At 38.6% G+C, this 16621-nt stretch overlaps 1 protein-coding gene across 1 annotated transcript in view; it reads right to left on the reverse strand.

Moving 5' to 3' along the window:
* Window positions 1–10352, reverse strand: part of LOC127428060 (neuroligin-1-like) — a 381127-nt gene extending 370775 nt beyond the window's left edge. The window contains exon 1 of the mRNA XM_051676108.1: window positions 10267–10352. The gene's annotated coding sequence lies outside the window, so the exon portion shown is untranslated. The remainder of the gene's footprint in view (window positions 1–10266) is intronic.
* Between the last annotated feature and the right edge of the window lie 6269 nt (window positions 10353–16621).

Below are 16621 nucleotides of genomic sequence, written 5' to 3' on the forward strand. Positions count from 1 at the left end.
AAGACCAGCATCAATGTTAGCATCCTAATACAGCAAATAAATCACAGACCCTCATGCGCTTGTGTTATAACACGCATCCCACACACACACGCATACCACACTCAGAATCACATACAAACAGTCTCTTATACACTTGGAAACATGCACAAACTTGCTAGCATGGCAATAGCAACACCAAGCTAATGGGTCTGAGTGAAAACACAGACATCTAAAATATAGACTTTAAATGCACTGTGCGTCACCATGAGCAACCATAAATCCTGAAACAATGAGCAAGCTGCATCAAATTTGTTCATGATTTTTAACTGATGTAAGTCAGACAAATAAATAATTGTAATTTCTAGCAGGTGAAACTGAACATTTCCAACTAGTGACTAAAGGGGCATTCACAAGTGACTAGAAGTTAATCATTTTTAATGTGACTTGACAGTTTGAGGCGAAATAGGCAACAGAGGCTATTCAGCTTGGCAATGCAACAAAATTAAGCACAAGTTGAGAACTTCATGCAAATGTGTGCTAAACAAAAGGAGAGCATCACAGCGGAGCTCATGCAATACAGTTGGGTATTGGAGTAGGAATGCCTGCTTGCAACTAATAGACCACGCTAGCGCCCTGTTTGATTTTTACTAGGAATGACAACAAGGCTGTGAGGAATAGACTTGCCATCTCTTCAATGGCATGAACAGTATAAAGCTGTAAAAAGCTCGTAGATCATATCTGATTTTCCACAACTCATGTTGTCTGGAGTTCTTTGTATACTGAATGTTCTTGGACAGATATTTTATCAATGTTTTGGCCACAGAACGATCTAGAAACACTTTAAACTGCAGTACAGCCCATTGAAGAGACTGTAAGTCTATCCCTCACAGCCTCGTTGTCATTCCCATTAAAAATCAAAGATGGCACTAGCGTGAATAAGGTCTATAGTGACTTGGACACAGCCAGTGATTAATTTGCTTGTCAGTGTGAAAGTCCCTTAATGGTAAACACAACAAATATTCTACTTGCATAACATATTGTAAACAAACAGTTTGGCTAGATTATCAGATCATTATCAGCTGAGTATACTGCTTTCTTTAAAGGAAAACTGAACTCAAATAATACATAATGCAGTAGACTAATTGCCAGTGCCTAAACAGTCATGTAGGTTGCAATAAATTGCATGTTTCTGTGTAACCGAAATGGAATAATTAATAAATAATTCTTTAGATTGCTACAGTTGTGCAGAGATGTTAGTACCTACATTTCATTTATAATTAATAATTTAACCAAGGTACGAGCTCAATAATCACCACAGCACACTATTTAATAAATTATGTTTCACTCTTTTTCCCTCCCAGGAACCAAAACACTTTTTCTTTTCACCTCAGTTGGTAAATACTATATATAGTAGTGTTTGCTAAGGCATCACTATTCCTATTTCATCATGATTTCTATTGCTCATTAGGGTTAGGGGTTTGTTCAAATCCCTGACCATAAATATTAAACTTGAGGGTGCACTTTTGTGACTTGGGTCAGGAAGCAATACATGGAAACACCCTGGCAACGATCCACAACAACCTAGCATCATGGCAGCGACTTTTGCTTTGGGAAGCACCCCTCACAATTTCTTAACATTTTTCTTCTTCTTTTTTTTTTTTTTTCATAAAATGTATGTAACACCCAAACACTACATCTACCTATGTGCTTCTTTCAACATGATCACATGGGAACTCGACATGTTGCTACCAAATGTTCTGGTACCCTGCAATCGAACCCATTCTGCCAAGTTAATGACAAGTGCCATTTCCCATTAGACATTTTTGCATTAATTCAAATGTGTTTTTTTTACAGTCTTGGACCGTATTCTCGTTGACTGTATTACATCAGTTACAACTAAAAACAATCCACTTTACAACTCGCTTTAGGTGCTTCTCAGTGGACATTTACCCAGAAACTGGAGCCCACACATGCCCATACATTCAACAACACTTGCTGAAGTATTTGTATTTCGGTTAGCACAGACCGTTTTCCACTGAAGAACTTCTGACCTACCGTCACTTTCCATTTTGCTTTCCACTAGCTGTTAAAACAAGGCTGTGGGTAGGGTTGTCACCTTCAAAGCAGAAGCTTTGCTTCAGCAACGGGACACCCCCTCAAGTGGTGCTGTCCGATTCGATACTGGAAGCATCACTTCATCTTTAAATTTCATCTTTAGACAACCCTGTGGGAATTGGTTCCCATTCAGACACAAAAGCATCAGGGAGGTCAGGCACTGATGTTGGGCAATGAGGCCTAGCTCACAGTCAGTGTTCCAATTCGTCCCAAAGGTGTTCAGTGGGTTCAGGTCGGGGCTTTGTGCAAGCCATTCTTCCACACCAAACTCAGTAGACCATTTGACTGGTGGCATCCTATGACAGTGCCATGTTGAAAGTCACTGAGCTGTTTGGTACGCCCCATTCTACTAAAAATTTCTGTATACCTGATTTCATGCACTTGCTGGTAATGGGTGTAGCTGAAAATACCACAAACTTTTGCCCATTTAGTGTAGTTTACAGCATGATGCCTATTACAACTGATGATCTTCAAATGAGGCCTCAAAAAGCTACTTCCAAATGTCACCAATGTAATGTTACGTAATCAAGTCAGAGCTCAGTGGGGACAGTTCTCTTACCACATTCAATCCTACTGATGGTGAATTTAGTAATGCGCTAATTGCTATAATTCATGCCAGGAGTAATGGAGGAGGACTGCTTGTGCGTCTACACTAATGTAACTGCATTGTTCTTGATCCTACACTGTAAACCCTAAAGTTGTCAATACTGTAAAAATCAAGTTGTCTTAACCTGTTGATGTGCATATCCCCCATTAATATGTCAACATTAATAATGTTGACATATTATAAAGATGTATAATTTGTCAACATTATGAACAATTTGAACAGCACACTATATGGTAAATGTGAACTAATTTAATCAAAGTAAAGTCAAACACATGGGTGGGGTCAATGAGCATTAACAGGTATTAAGTATTACTTGAAATGTCAAGTTTTGGACTCATAACTCAAATATTTAAGTTCATTGAAGTTATTTTTCTTAAAAATCCATAGATTTAAGATTTGAAGTGTTAATAATTCAAACTACTGAGTACAAAATTGAGGCTATGGGGAATATCCATAATCCCTTGCTGCTTGAATTATGTTTCCTTGGTCAGAGGGAACAGATTGGGGAATTTAAATAATTGTTATTAAGAATTTATAGATGTTTTAGCTCTTTTGTTGTATTATTTATGCTTTGTTGGAAATAGTTGTTTGGTGTAATGTCACCATTAGGGTGATCTGTGTCTCTTTGGTCAAGCTGGACCCTGGTCACACTATCTCAGTTCTCTTTGTCAATGTGCAGCTGAAGTGCATATATGCATTTCTGTAAATAATTATTTAATAACTGACCTAGAATCAGTTATCATATTTATTTGAGCTGTGCTGTTGTTTGATCTAAAATTGAATCAATTCAATTAAAATGTACAACAGTAGAAACAACATTTAAATTCAAATCTGAGTTAAGTCTACTTGCATTTAGTTAACTCAACTTAAATAGTTAAGCTCACTCTACTTGAAAACCAAGTTAATTGAACTTAAATACTCAAGTTTTAGGAGATCCCAGTACTCAGTGGGATTGAGGGGACGAGTTTACTCAATCAAATGTGTGCAATGAACTTATTAGGGTTTTCAGTGTATATGGAGAGATAATAAATGAAACTCAGTGAAAAATCCAAACAGCACCGCCACCATAATGAGATACGACAGCAATTACAGTGCACAAAGGTGTAAATTCCCTCTATCCTTGGAGAGTACTAGATTCCTACAGGCAACCGACGAGTTTATCCAGCCTGTCTGCAACTTGTATTGAGCTCCAGCTGGTCACCATGCCATACATATATTGGAGGACCAAAAAAACTCAACAAATATATGATGGTCATCTTATTCAAACAGATTACTGGAAAAAACAATTACACAAATAAGCAAAACACCTTTAAAAGAGAAAAAAGCAAGAGAGCTATTTATATAAATTAAGCTTAGGTTTATATACAGTAACTGTTAAACTATATAAAATTCAGAACACCTTTTATTTAGCTCATCTGATTCAAAACACATTCAGAAAAGAATTAATGAAGATCATTGCACATGCTTTAATTAAAATTGATCTGATGAATGAAATTGAGCACAATGTGGTGCTATTACAATCAAAATTCTGAAATTAATATCATTGCCATATCTTTGTATCTTCAAATGAGGAAAGATATTCACACAGGGCTGTCCCACTAGACTCACTCAAAACCAACTGATTGATGAATGTCACAGCTAAACCTGTCAACCATTTTTAGTGCAAAATGCACTCAATTTATCCCTCAAAGTACCTGTGTAACTGCCACCCAGTGGACCATGGAAAAGTGCAGTTGAACCAACACCAGAAAAGACAGAAACTGCTCAGTTCAGGGTAGAAATCAATTTGTGAAAATGACCATGTTAAATATCCCATGTGTGCTTTCTGCACTTTGAAATGAATGAAAGAGCAATAATCAAAATGTATGACACAATACCAACAAATAAAACAACAAGAATAGGCATTTTTCAATAATTTTGTATTTGAATATTTGAGCTCATAAAAAATGAATTCTCAATTATTCATTTAATTAAAGTTAATTAGAAAGAGATGTGAAATTATAATTTTTTTAATCATTGAGGTTGTGTCACCATTTCAAAACAAGTTTATATTTATATCTAAAACAAGCTTATATTACATCCTGTGTTTTTTTGTTGAAAACATTTAAATAAGCAATGTGTGTAACAAAAAAAGTACAGAACAAAAGCATTTAAGCTCACCCAAAGCGGAGAAAAAGAAACTGCTAATAAAGTAGACTGCCGCAATTTATGTACTGAACATATATTAAAATTAGGCATATAATGATGTATCATGTTTATATTGTTTCACATGTCATGTTCTTGTTGAGAAAAACAAGCATATTCACATGCTCGGGTGAAAGTCGGCTCCTTAGTCTGTTAGCAATATATGGCCGGCTGCAGAGAAAACGGCTCTGTAACTGCAAGTTTTATTTTGGGTGTTCAAGATTTAACACAATATATAACTGCGAAGTTTAGTTTGGGTGTTCAGGATTTAATGTGCATTTCACTGTATTTATGACCAGGAAAGCAAAATTTTGCAAAATTCGAGTTGTATTTTTACTTTTCGAATAATTATTGCAGGACGAATGCTCGCATATTCGACTGCTCGTGCATATCCCTTTTTAAAACATACCATTTCAGGTATCCATGACGTCTTATGGTCGTCATGTCTGGTCATTTACCTCAGTTTTGGTTGTATTTTCCAACTACAATGCTGATGTAAGATCTATAACGTGCAGTGTGGGCAGTCACAGAGGAAAAGAATATGAGCTACTACATGTTTCAGTGACTGGGCACAACCTGTCCAACAGACTGGATGCCTCTCAGTGTTAGTCAGCCATGGTGAGTGGGTAGGACACTTGCAACAATGAGAGAAAGAGGGACTGGAAGAGTGACATTCACACTCCAGCATTGTCTCTTAGAAACACATTCGCCTACCATGTCCCTCATAGATCTTCTTTTCTAGTCTTCTTAAAGTTTGGAAAGAGATTAGAATGAGTTAAGAGACAAACAGGACGAGGCATTGGATAAATGTGAGTGTCTCTACAACAAAGTGCTGGTCTGTAATCAGCATATTGCGTTCTGGACTGGGAATGTAGTTGTTGTTCAACTGAAATGAGAAGCAGTGATCCTTTCCGAGGCAAACAAGCTGCTGTTTAGATGAGTGTGCTTTGCCTTGGGCAACATGCTAATGCCGACAACCAGCACCATTCATTCTTTGATAAGTCACATCTCTCCTTCATTGAAGCAGGATTCATGAATGCATGCATGAGGTATTCTCAAGGTCCACTATGGAGCCCAATAATCTGGTCATTTCTTGGTGATAGCTGGTGCTGCACTTCTGGACCATTCTGGATGGACCTTTGCCCACCGTCTGCACTACAAGTACACTACTCCCTATTTTATTATGACCCAATGAACTTCACACCCCCTTTCTGTAACACTTGTTTTCTTTCTCCCTACCCATCTGTCTATTTTTCTCACAATGTAAAGTTCAACAAAGATTTGCTATAGTAAAAAAGCAATATTGTCGGCAGTGAAGAATATTTATTGCAGTTATTATGTATCACTTTAACAGAAATAATAATAATACAGATTGTATGAAACACCCACATGTGCACATATATACACAAAGGCTGATTATCTTTTTAATAGCTTAGATAATTTTATCCCTCTCCTTTATTAATCATATTTTACTCGCTTTGAAAATAAAAAACAACAATTTCTCACATTACAGTCTTCTACATTTTTAATGGATAAAATGTATTGTGTAGTGTAACTGTCGCATTATCTTCTTCAAAGTTTTTCCAAAGTTTAAAAGTAAATGTTTGGCATTTCCAACAGTGCTTATATTAGATTAGCTCTTTCTGTTACAAAATGGTCATCATGCCTGGTCATTTACCTCAGTTTTGGCTGTATTTACCAATGACAGTGCCGATGTAAGTTCTACAACATGTGCAGTGTGGGCAGTCACAGAGAAAAGGAATATGAGCTAGTACATGATTCAGTGACTGGGCACAACCTGTCCAACAGACTGGATGCCTCTCAGTGTTAGTCAGCCATGGTGAGTGGGTAGGACACTTGCAACTATGAGAGAAAGAGGAACCAGAAGAATGACATTCACACTCCAGCATTGTCTTTTAGAAACACATTCGCCTACCATGTCCCTCATAGATCTTCTTTCCTGGTCTTCTTAAAGTTTGGAAAGAGATTAGAATGAGTTAAGATACAAACAGGATGAGGCATTGGATAAATGTGAGTGTCTCTACAACAAAGTGCTGGTCTGTAATCAGCATATTGCATTCTGGACTGGGAATGTAATTGTTGTTCAACTGAAATGAGAAGCAGTGATCCTTTCCAAGGAAAACAAGCTGCTGTTTAGATGAGTGTGCTTTGCCTTGGGCAACATGCTAATGCCGACAACCAGCACCATTCATCTTTGATAAGTTACATCTCTGTTCAATGAAGGAGAGGTATTCTATACATGAGGCATTCTCAAGGTCCACTATGGAGCCCAACAATCTGGTCATTTCTTGGTGATAGCTGGTGCTGCACTTCTGGACCATTCTGGATGGACCTTTGCCCACCATCTGCACTACAAGTGCATTACTCCCTATTTTATTATGACCCAATGAACTTCACACCCCCTTTCTGTAACACTTGTTTTCTTTCTCCCTACGCATCTGTCTATTTTTTTCACAATGTAAAGTTCAACAAAGCTTTGCTATAGTAAAAAAGCGTTATTGTCGGCAGTGAAGAATATTAATTGCAGTTATTATGTATCACTTTAACAGCAATAATATAGATTGTATGAAACACCCACATGTGCACATATATACACAAAGGATGATTATCTTTTTAATAGCTTAGATAATTTTATCCCTCTTGTTTATTAATCATATTCTACTCACTTTGAAAATGAAAAACAAAAATTTCTCAAATTACAGTCTTGTACATTTTTAATGGATAAAATGTATTGTGTAGTGTAACTGTCGCATTATATTCTTCAAAGTTTTTCCAAGTTAAAAGTAAACGTTTGGCATTTCCAACAGTGCTTATATTAGATTTGCTCTTTTTGTTACAAAATATTATGATTATTACTATTTTTTTTTCAATCTCGCTTTCTCTCTCTTACATATACTGTAAACCAAAAGTTTACTAGTCCACTAGTCTACACAACAGAAGTCCTGGTGAGTAAACTCTGTGTTCTTTGCTGTCCCGAGGACAAAGCTTGATTTGTAAAGCACAAGGCAACTGGGACAAAGTGGCGGCCAGAAAGGTTGACCCAGTGACTGGTGTTAAGCGGTATTAAGGCAGCCCAGCTGTTCACTCTGGTATAATGTATCTGATGATACTGATGTTATGCATGAAAGAAGTACTCCCAGACTTTATCAGTCAGAGGTGGAGGAGCTGGCTAGATCCCTAAAACCTTATGTTAGGAAGGCACTGGGGTCAGAATGGTGGTCACGTTAAAGGGATATTTCACCCAAAAATGAAAATTATCTTCTCATTTACTGACCCTCATGCCATCCCAGATAAGTATGACTTTAATTCTTCAGCAGAACACAAACAAATATTTTTAGAAGAATATCTCAGCACTGTTGGTCCATAAAATGCAAGTGAATGGTGATCAGACCTTTATAGCTCTAAAAATCACATAAAGGAAACATAGAAGTAATCTATGTACTTCTAGAAGTAAAACATAGATGTTAAATTTAAGTCTTTTACTCTAAATCTCCACTTTCACTTTCACTTTTACATCTTAAAGTCACATTTGGTGCCTGTTTAGTTTCACTTTCACATCTGAAAGTGAATGTTAAAATGGAGATTTAGAGGAAAAAAAGTCTTAAATATTGTTCTGTTTTCACCCACACCTATTTTATCACTTCTGAAGACATGAATTAAACCACAGGAGTCATATGGATTACTTTTATGTTTCCTTTATGTGATTTTTGGAGCTACAAAGGTCTGATCACCATTCACTTGCATTGTATGGACCTGTAGAGCTGAGATATTTTTCTAAAAATCTTCATTTGTGTTCTGCTGAAGAGAGAAAGTCATAAACACCTGGGGTAGCATGAGTTAAATGATAAGAGAACTTTCATTTTTGGGTGAACTATCCCTTTAACAAAGCCCCAGTCCACCATGCACAACAAGCCAACAAAGGCAGACAGCTTTTCACCCTTTCTAAACAGAGGAAATATAAGACCTATGATAATTTAGACTTTGGGAATTTTTTTGTTTTATTTATTTATTTATTTATTTATTTATTTATTTATTTTGTTCACCAAAAAAAAAGGCCTAGTATTTATCAAAAAAAAAAAAAAAAAAAAAAAAAAACATCCAAGGTCCATTTCATTCAGTTTCTATTTAAATGGCAACTAAATCCCTAGTGTTAAGGCATTCATTATTGGGTTGTCCTTGGATGGAAATATGGACTACATATGCAGTAACCCGCAAATAGAGGAATGCATGTTCTCTTCACATTATATTAGTAATTTAACATGAATGGAAATGTAACACGCATGTTCAAGAGGAAAACTAGGATAAAGTGATGCTGAAAGTGTTGCAAGGATAAATAAAGTCTTAGAGAATGACCTGAAATTATCCTGCGCTATACTGGAGGATACAATTAGCCTATAGTACATGATTGCGGTCGTCTTCGTGCCAGAATGGGTAATTTTCGAATTCCACAATGATGGTACAATACAAGCGATTTGACGTCTCGTGGAACTGAGCGTAAATATCGGATTTACACTGCCATCTACAGGTGTAGAGTTGGAGTGTGAGGAGAAGCTGTACCCATTTCAGTCTTAAACCTTACTGTTCTCAAGTTAAGCAGAAGACTATGTTAAGCGTAAACGAGAAGGAAACCAACATTATCGATCTTACCACACGGGTAAGTTTAAAGTCAGGCTGATCAGCACCATGGACAGCAACCTTTAGTCTTAAGGGCCGTTCACGCCGAAAGCGTTTTATGTCCGTCTGCGCTGTTTTTCCATTTGTTTTTCTATGTAAACATGTACAAAACAGGTGTCTTTTACTGTTGCGCCGCGTCTCGCGCTGGAGCACCGCGTTTTTTAGACGCCGTGTCAAGTAAGAACATCAACTTTTAAAAGCCTGCCTTATGCTCTCTACGTTGCGCTGCGTCTAGATTTTTAATCGCAAGACAACGTTCAGTCTAAACGGCCCCTTAGAGCGCGAGCACGTTATTAATCAGAATTACTGTTAAAACAGATAACTCTTCGCAAAATGGACGCTTTCCGAAGAGTAAAGCTGAGGGCTACAAATTGAATTGTCAGGGTTGTAGACAATATTTTGCGAGAAAATTTAACAAACGTAATCAAATCCACGAACTCTTAATAAAAGTATTTATAAGCCATTTCGTAATTGCTCGCTTCAGCCGTGTGCTTCTAGTATGAGCAATCAGGGTGTTCAACGACGCATTCTCAGCTAATAATAACACATGCTTTGAATTATCTACGCATTTGTTTTAACTGCAATTTACATCGTAAACAGCAATGCTTTGACCATTAAAAAAAACAGCTCCGAAAAAACGTGTAAAAGAAGAAATTGTAACTAAGAAATTGTAAAACTTTGCCTACCTTTTAGTTAAGATAGAATGATGTTGGTCTTCATATGATAGGCTGTATTCATGGTACATAAAATCCTTTATTTGGTGAAAAATTCCAGATGTTCACGATGTTTATATACACTCTTATCGTTGGTTAAAACGCGCGCCTGGAGGCTTGTCACGATTTCGCGCTTGTTCTTTAACGAATCCCGTGACACATTAGTGACGGTGAATTCCTATGTTCTCACTGTGAATCTGTAGACGTTGGTCAAGTGTCAGTTGAAACCATTTGGCGCTATATCTTCTCAAAAGTTTTAGCTGGTTCCAGCTGTCGTTGATGTTTTGTCGATGGGTGACGGTGTCCCGATATTAGATCATAAATCTGGCATTACTGTCGTGCCTGCAGTCAGTAGCAGGCTACGAACATGTTAATTATGCCTTGAGGTCACTATTTATTAGAAACAATTATGTTTCAAATGAGCCACCACGAAGCAGCACGGCATCTTTCTTCTCTTTCACAAGAATTCTGAGCTGCTTATACAGACAGCCCTGCGTAGGTGAGGGAGTGACGCAGATGATGTTTTATAAAGCAAGGCTGTGATCATATCAAGTTGAAGTCAGAAGTTTACATACACCTTAGCCAAATAAATGTAAAATCAGTTTTTCACAATTCCTGACATTTTATCGTAGAAAACATTCCCTGTCTTAGGTCAGTTAGGATCACTACTTATTTTAAGAATGTGAAATGTCAGAATAATAGTAGAGAGAATGATTTATTTCAGCTTTTATTTCTTTCATCACATTCCCAGTGGGTCAGAGGTTTACATACACTTTGTTAGTATTTGGTAGCATTGCCTTTAAATTGTTTAACTTGGGTTGAACATTTTGGGTAGCCTTCCACAAGCTTCTCTCACTAAGTTGCTAGAATTTTGGCCCATTCCTCCAGACAGAACTGGTGCTTTTTCAGTTCTGCCCACAAATTTTCTATCAGATTGAGGTCAGGGCCACTGCAATTCCTTGACTTTGTTGTCCTTAAGCCATTTTGCCACAACTTTGGAGGTATGCTTGTGGTTATTGTCCATTTGGAAGACGCATTTGTGACTGAGCTTTAACTTCATGGCTTATGTCTTGAGATGTTGCTTCAATACATCCACATAAATTTCCTTCCTCATGATGCCATCTATTTTGTGAAGTGCACCAGTCCCTCCTGCAGCAACTCACCCCCACAAAATGATGCTGCCACCCCCATGCTTCACGTTTGGGATGGTGTTCTTTTTTCCTCCAAACATAATGATGGTCATTATGGCCAATAAGTTCCATTTTTGTTTCATCAGACCAGAGGACATTTCTTCAAAAAGTAAGATCTTTGTCCCCATGTGCACTTGCAAACTGTAGTCTGGCTTTTTTTATGGCGGTTTTGGAGCAGTGGCTTCTTCCTTGCTGAGCAGCCTTTCAGGTTATGTTGATGAAGTTTTACTGGGATATAGATACTTGTCTATCTGTTTCCTCCAGCATCTTCACAAGGTCCTTTGCTGTTGTTCTGGGATTGATTTGCACTTTTCACACCAAACTACATTCATCTCTAGGAGACAGAATGTGTCTCCTTCCTGAGAGGTATGATGGCTACATGGTCCCATGGTGTACTATTGTTTGTACAGATGAACATGGTACCTTCAGGCATTTTGAAATTTCTCCCAAGGATGAACCAGACTTGTGGAGGTCCACCATTTTTTTTTTTTTTTTTTTTTTTTTTTTTTTTTGAGGTCTTGGATGATTTCTTTTGATTTTCCCATGATGTCAAGCAAAGAGGCACTGAGTTTGAAGGTAGGCCTTAAAAATACATCCAAAGGTACACCTCCAATTCAGTTCACCTCCTATCAGAAGCTAATTGGCTAATTGTCTAAAGGATTGACATCATTTTCTGGAATTTTCCAAGCTGCTTAAAGGCACAGTTAACTTAGTGTATGTAAACTTCTGACCCACTGGAATTGTGATATAGTCAATTAAAAGTGAAACAATCTGTCTGTAAACAATTGCTGGAAAAATGACTCATGTCATGCACAAAGTATATGTCTAAAACTATAGTTTATAGTTTTGGAGTGGTTAAAAATGGGTTTTAATGACGTAAACTTTTGACTTAAACTGTATATACAGTTTATATCTAGGGTTGGATTAGGCTATATGTAGGGGCATTACATATTCAAAATATAAATATGAAGTTACTGTATTCAGTCCCCGTTATGTTTTCCAGCACCTGTATTCAGAATACAGTTACTTAAGAACATTTTTATTGAATACTTTTAGAATACTTCTCTCATAATGAACACAAAATAGGGCAGTTATGAAAGAAAACAATACTGTCAATCAAGTAAGAAACAGTTTTTCTAAATGCACAATCGCACGCTTTCACAACAAATTGGGCTAATTTGAAAATGCAATTGAGGGTTAAAATAATAAAATCGTGGGTTGCGTTTTTGGGATCATTTAAAAATTGACCATGGTCACCAAAAATTCTGATGTTAGGCATTAAAGAATGTAAACAACATCTTATTGATGTATAATGATTCCTGGACTGAACATCTGGCATCCGCACAGGCACAGGTACCGTTGTCTTAACAATTAGCGTGCTGTCAGCTGTGCTCTAGTATCAATACAGTTGGCAAAGTTTTTGCCTCCACAAATATAGCCTAACATTCACACTCTTGATACATTGTTTATCGTGATTGTTGCTGTGTAAATACATTTATGCAGCCACAGATGCGGCTTCTATAAAGACGGAGCAAAGACAGATCTCGATAAGCATTCGGTGAGTCACGTCCACATCAGAAACTTTGCAAAAGAACTGTTGAGCAATATTAGTTATTAACGACAATAATATGAATAGGCACAAATATGGGAGAAAGTAGCTTACTACAAAGACTGAAAAAGGAAAAAGGGCTTGAAGTAGATCAGAGTCCAAATGATGATAAAAAAAATAAAAATTGTGGCTTATAGATGGTGGCTAGGTCAGAGTGACACATATTGTAACATGCAGCCATATATTAATATTTACAGTATATCTCACTTTAAAAATATATATATATATATATATATATATATATATATATATATATATATATATATATATATATCATACAAAGTGATTCAGAACAATTTTATCACGGTCCTGACACTCTGTCTGTTTGGGTTTTTGTCTGACAGGACCATGGCATCATCATCCCATATCTGTCTTTGTGTGAGTGCATGAGTTTCGGTTGAATTCCCTGCCATGCACTCTTCGGTCTGTCTCGTTTCATGTCCGGAGCATGGTGTCTGGATCCTGATTTCCTATCTGGTTCGGTTTCGGTCTGTGTCAGGATCCGGACACTCATGCTCCATGTTCTGTCTGTTATTGACGTGGGTGCATCGCGCTTATGTCATCTTGGCGACATACACTCACGTCAATAGTTTATGCCTGTCTCTCACGAATGGGTGCGCCTCGTGTTGCGCTCCTGGGTCGCGAGCTGTCTTGTGTTTCATATCCGAGCATGGTGTCTGGATCTTGGCTTCCCTGTCTGGTTCAGTTTCAGTCTGTGTCAGGATCCGGGCACTCATGCTCCAAGTTCTGTGCCTGTCTCTAGAAACTGCGTATGCGCGTTGCGCTCGCTCGCCCGAGTCGTGAGCTGTCTTCATGCTGTGCTGAGGTTCGGTCACTTCAGTCTGAGATTTTGGGTTTGTGTATGGTGGAACTCTCGCACTGGTGTCCTGTCTTGTTTTTGTCACCTGTAGTGTGCATCGTGTGGCGTTTGCCTTGCCATGTACGCTCAGGTTTTGTTTAGTGTGAGAATGCATGGCATCGCTTTGTTTGGCATTCTCTCATCTTTGTTTGTTGGTTGGCATGGGCATATATTGCCTTATTGTCTTGGCAATGTGCGCTCATGCCATTCGGGTGTTTTGTTGTCTTGTGAGAGCACGTGACTTTGTTTTGTTTCTGCATTGCCGCGTGTCTCTCTGTCTTACATCATACCCCACATCCTTGTTTGCTTATTATTAGTTCATTTGCCTCACCTGTCCCCTGTTAACCCATTTGATTTCTCTCCCTATTTTAGCCTGCTCGTGTGTGCTGTCCAGTGCCAATTTGTCTTGTGTATTTCCAGTCGGTCTTGTTGGTTGGTCGTGTTTATGTCGGTCATGTTCCCTTTTCCTGATCCCATCCTACTCGGTCCAGTTGATCCTGGTTCCCCGTTACCCTCTGCCCCAGCCCGGATTACTTTTTCCCCTATGGGGTAGTTTATGTTTGTTTTTTCCCCTTGTGGGAATTTTGTGTTTGGTTTTTGTGTAAATAAATTCCTTTATTTAAAACTCTGCGTTTGGGTCCTGAGCCACAGTCATTCTCTGCAATCTGTGACAAATTTAAAACAACAATAAAAAAAGGATGAGTAAAATAATCAGAAGCACCCAAAAATAAAAGTGTTGGTAATAAAAGTTCCATCAGGAAGACTCGCAGATTTGAGTAAAGTTTTAGATTACATTTATTTGATGAATATAAAAACAGGAATGTAATGTCTCTGTTTGGTGTAATCCCCATCTGGCGGTCTGAAGAAGTTGTACTCGGAACCATCAGATCCTGCCGGAGATAGGAGGTAGGGGCGAGGAGAAATAAAAAAGACAGAGATAAAATACTACCCCCAAAAGAGAAGATCCGGTCAGGTTACGAACCAGGTCTTCTGTTTGGCGTTCAATCTAGAATAGAGAAAAGGAGATGTGAATATCTAGAATTGACACTTGGCATAAAATATTCATTATCCCTGGCATGGTTGTGCAATACCTTTGCAGTAGGAAAAGACTGGCTTGTGTTTACTGATGGCTTTTATGATAGAGGGTATGATAGATTTTTTGGGGGGTTTTTTTTGGGGGGGGGGGGGGGGGCCTTTAGTTTTATTTTGTCCGTGAGTGTAATTTTTGTCCTTGTCCTCAAGTACAGTTTTGGGCTCTCTGTCGAGGAGCCCCATGTTGTGCAGAATCTTTGCCAAAGATGAACAATGTGGTATGAGGCCCTATGTTAGGCCAGTGTTGTTGTGCAGAATCTTTGTTGAAGATAAACAACATTTGATTATGAACCCTCCGATGAGGGCAGGCGTTGTTTTATGGTTATCTTTGCCGAAAGATGAACAATGTAGCGTAAAGCCATACGATAATGGCGATGTTGCGCGCAATACCCTTTGTTGAAAGAAAACAACATTTGATTATGAACCCTCCGATGAGGGTGGACATTGTTTTATGGTTATCTTTGCCGAAAGATGAAAAACGTAGTGTAAAGCCATACGATAATGGGGACGTTGCGTGCAATACCCTTCGTTGAAAGAAATCCCATGTTGGTTATGAGCCTTCCGTCGAGGGCGAACTAGGCTTGTGCTGTACCTGTGCAAAGGAAAACCATGCTGGGATTGTGGAAGCCTTGGTGAGGAGAGTGGATGTGGTTATGCAGTGTCCTTGCAGGACAATAGATGGCTTGAATTTGATAAGTGTGGGAAAGATGTGGATGGGCAGTGAGGCCCCTGACCGCCAACAGTTAGGTATGAAAACGTATTGCTGAGGAGGCTTGAGCATGTGTAATGATTGAGGGTTGGGTCAAGTATATTTCTGGAGGATGTGGAGGACCAGCGCCCGAGCATCTGATTGTGGGTTCTGGTAGTCCTTGTTGAGCAGCCATAGTGGCCATACCAATTCTGAAAGAGTGCCTCGAGACTAGGGGAGGAGCTGCAATATTTGAGGGATCAGATGCGAATTGTGAACTAGTATTCTGAATATACAGGGGAGTATTGGGCAGGAAGAGCTGGAGGTTATAAATAACGTTATGCTACAACTGCATCCCATGTGGTCTGTTTTGGAGTGTTAGAGAAAAGAGTGAAATGAGCGTGGGCTGGGCGAGTCCTTTCTGCATGAATTTTAGCAGAATCTAAGGGGAGGAATGAGGAGCTTAGACCGGCAGAAGGTTCGAAAGGGTGGGCAGAGGATGAGAAGTATGCTGGCGAATGGAGATGTCGATGGAACTCCTGATTCAATTGAAAACCTGGGAATATGCTCGGCTGAGAGAATGGGGTTCAGTTGGTGCTCTGCCATGTAAAATGTCTCAGTAGGGGCTAAGGAGCCTAGAGGAGGACAACCTTTGATACACTGGTGGTAATTGAGTCTCAAATGATGATACGTTTGCATGCTAGTGGGGGACCCCCATAATATGCTGGCGACAACGGGGTGAATTCGAAGATGTGGATGAAGGGGAGCTGGTGCAAGTTAAAATTTAGTCTGGCCATTTCCCTGCAAATCATGATCCTATATGGTTGCATCAGGACCTTCGGAGGGCGCGCGTGCGTGAAAAAGGAGATTTCAGGGTTTTGTTACGGAAA

Source organism: Myxocyprinus asiaticus, chromosome 37, assembly GCF_019703515.2.
Source record: "Myxocyprinus asiaticus isolate MX2 ecotype Aquarium Trade chromosome 37, UBuf_Myxa_2, whole genome shotgun sequence".
Taxonomy (NCBI): Eukaryota; Metazoa; Chordata; class Actinopteri; order Cypriniformes; family Catostomidae; genus Myxocyprinus; species Myxocyprinus asiaticus.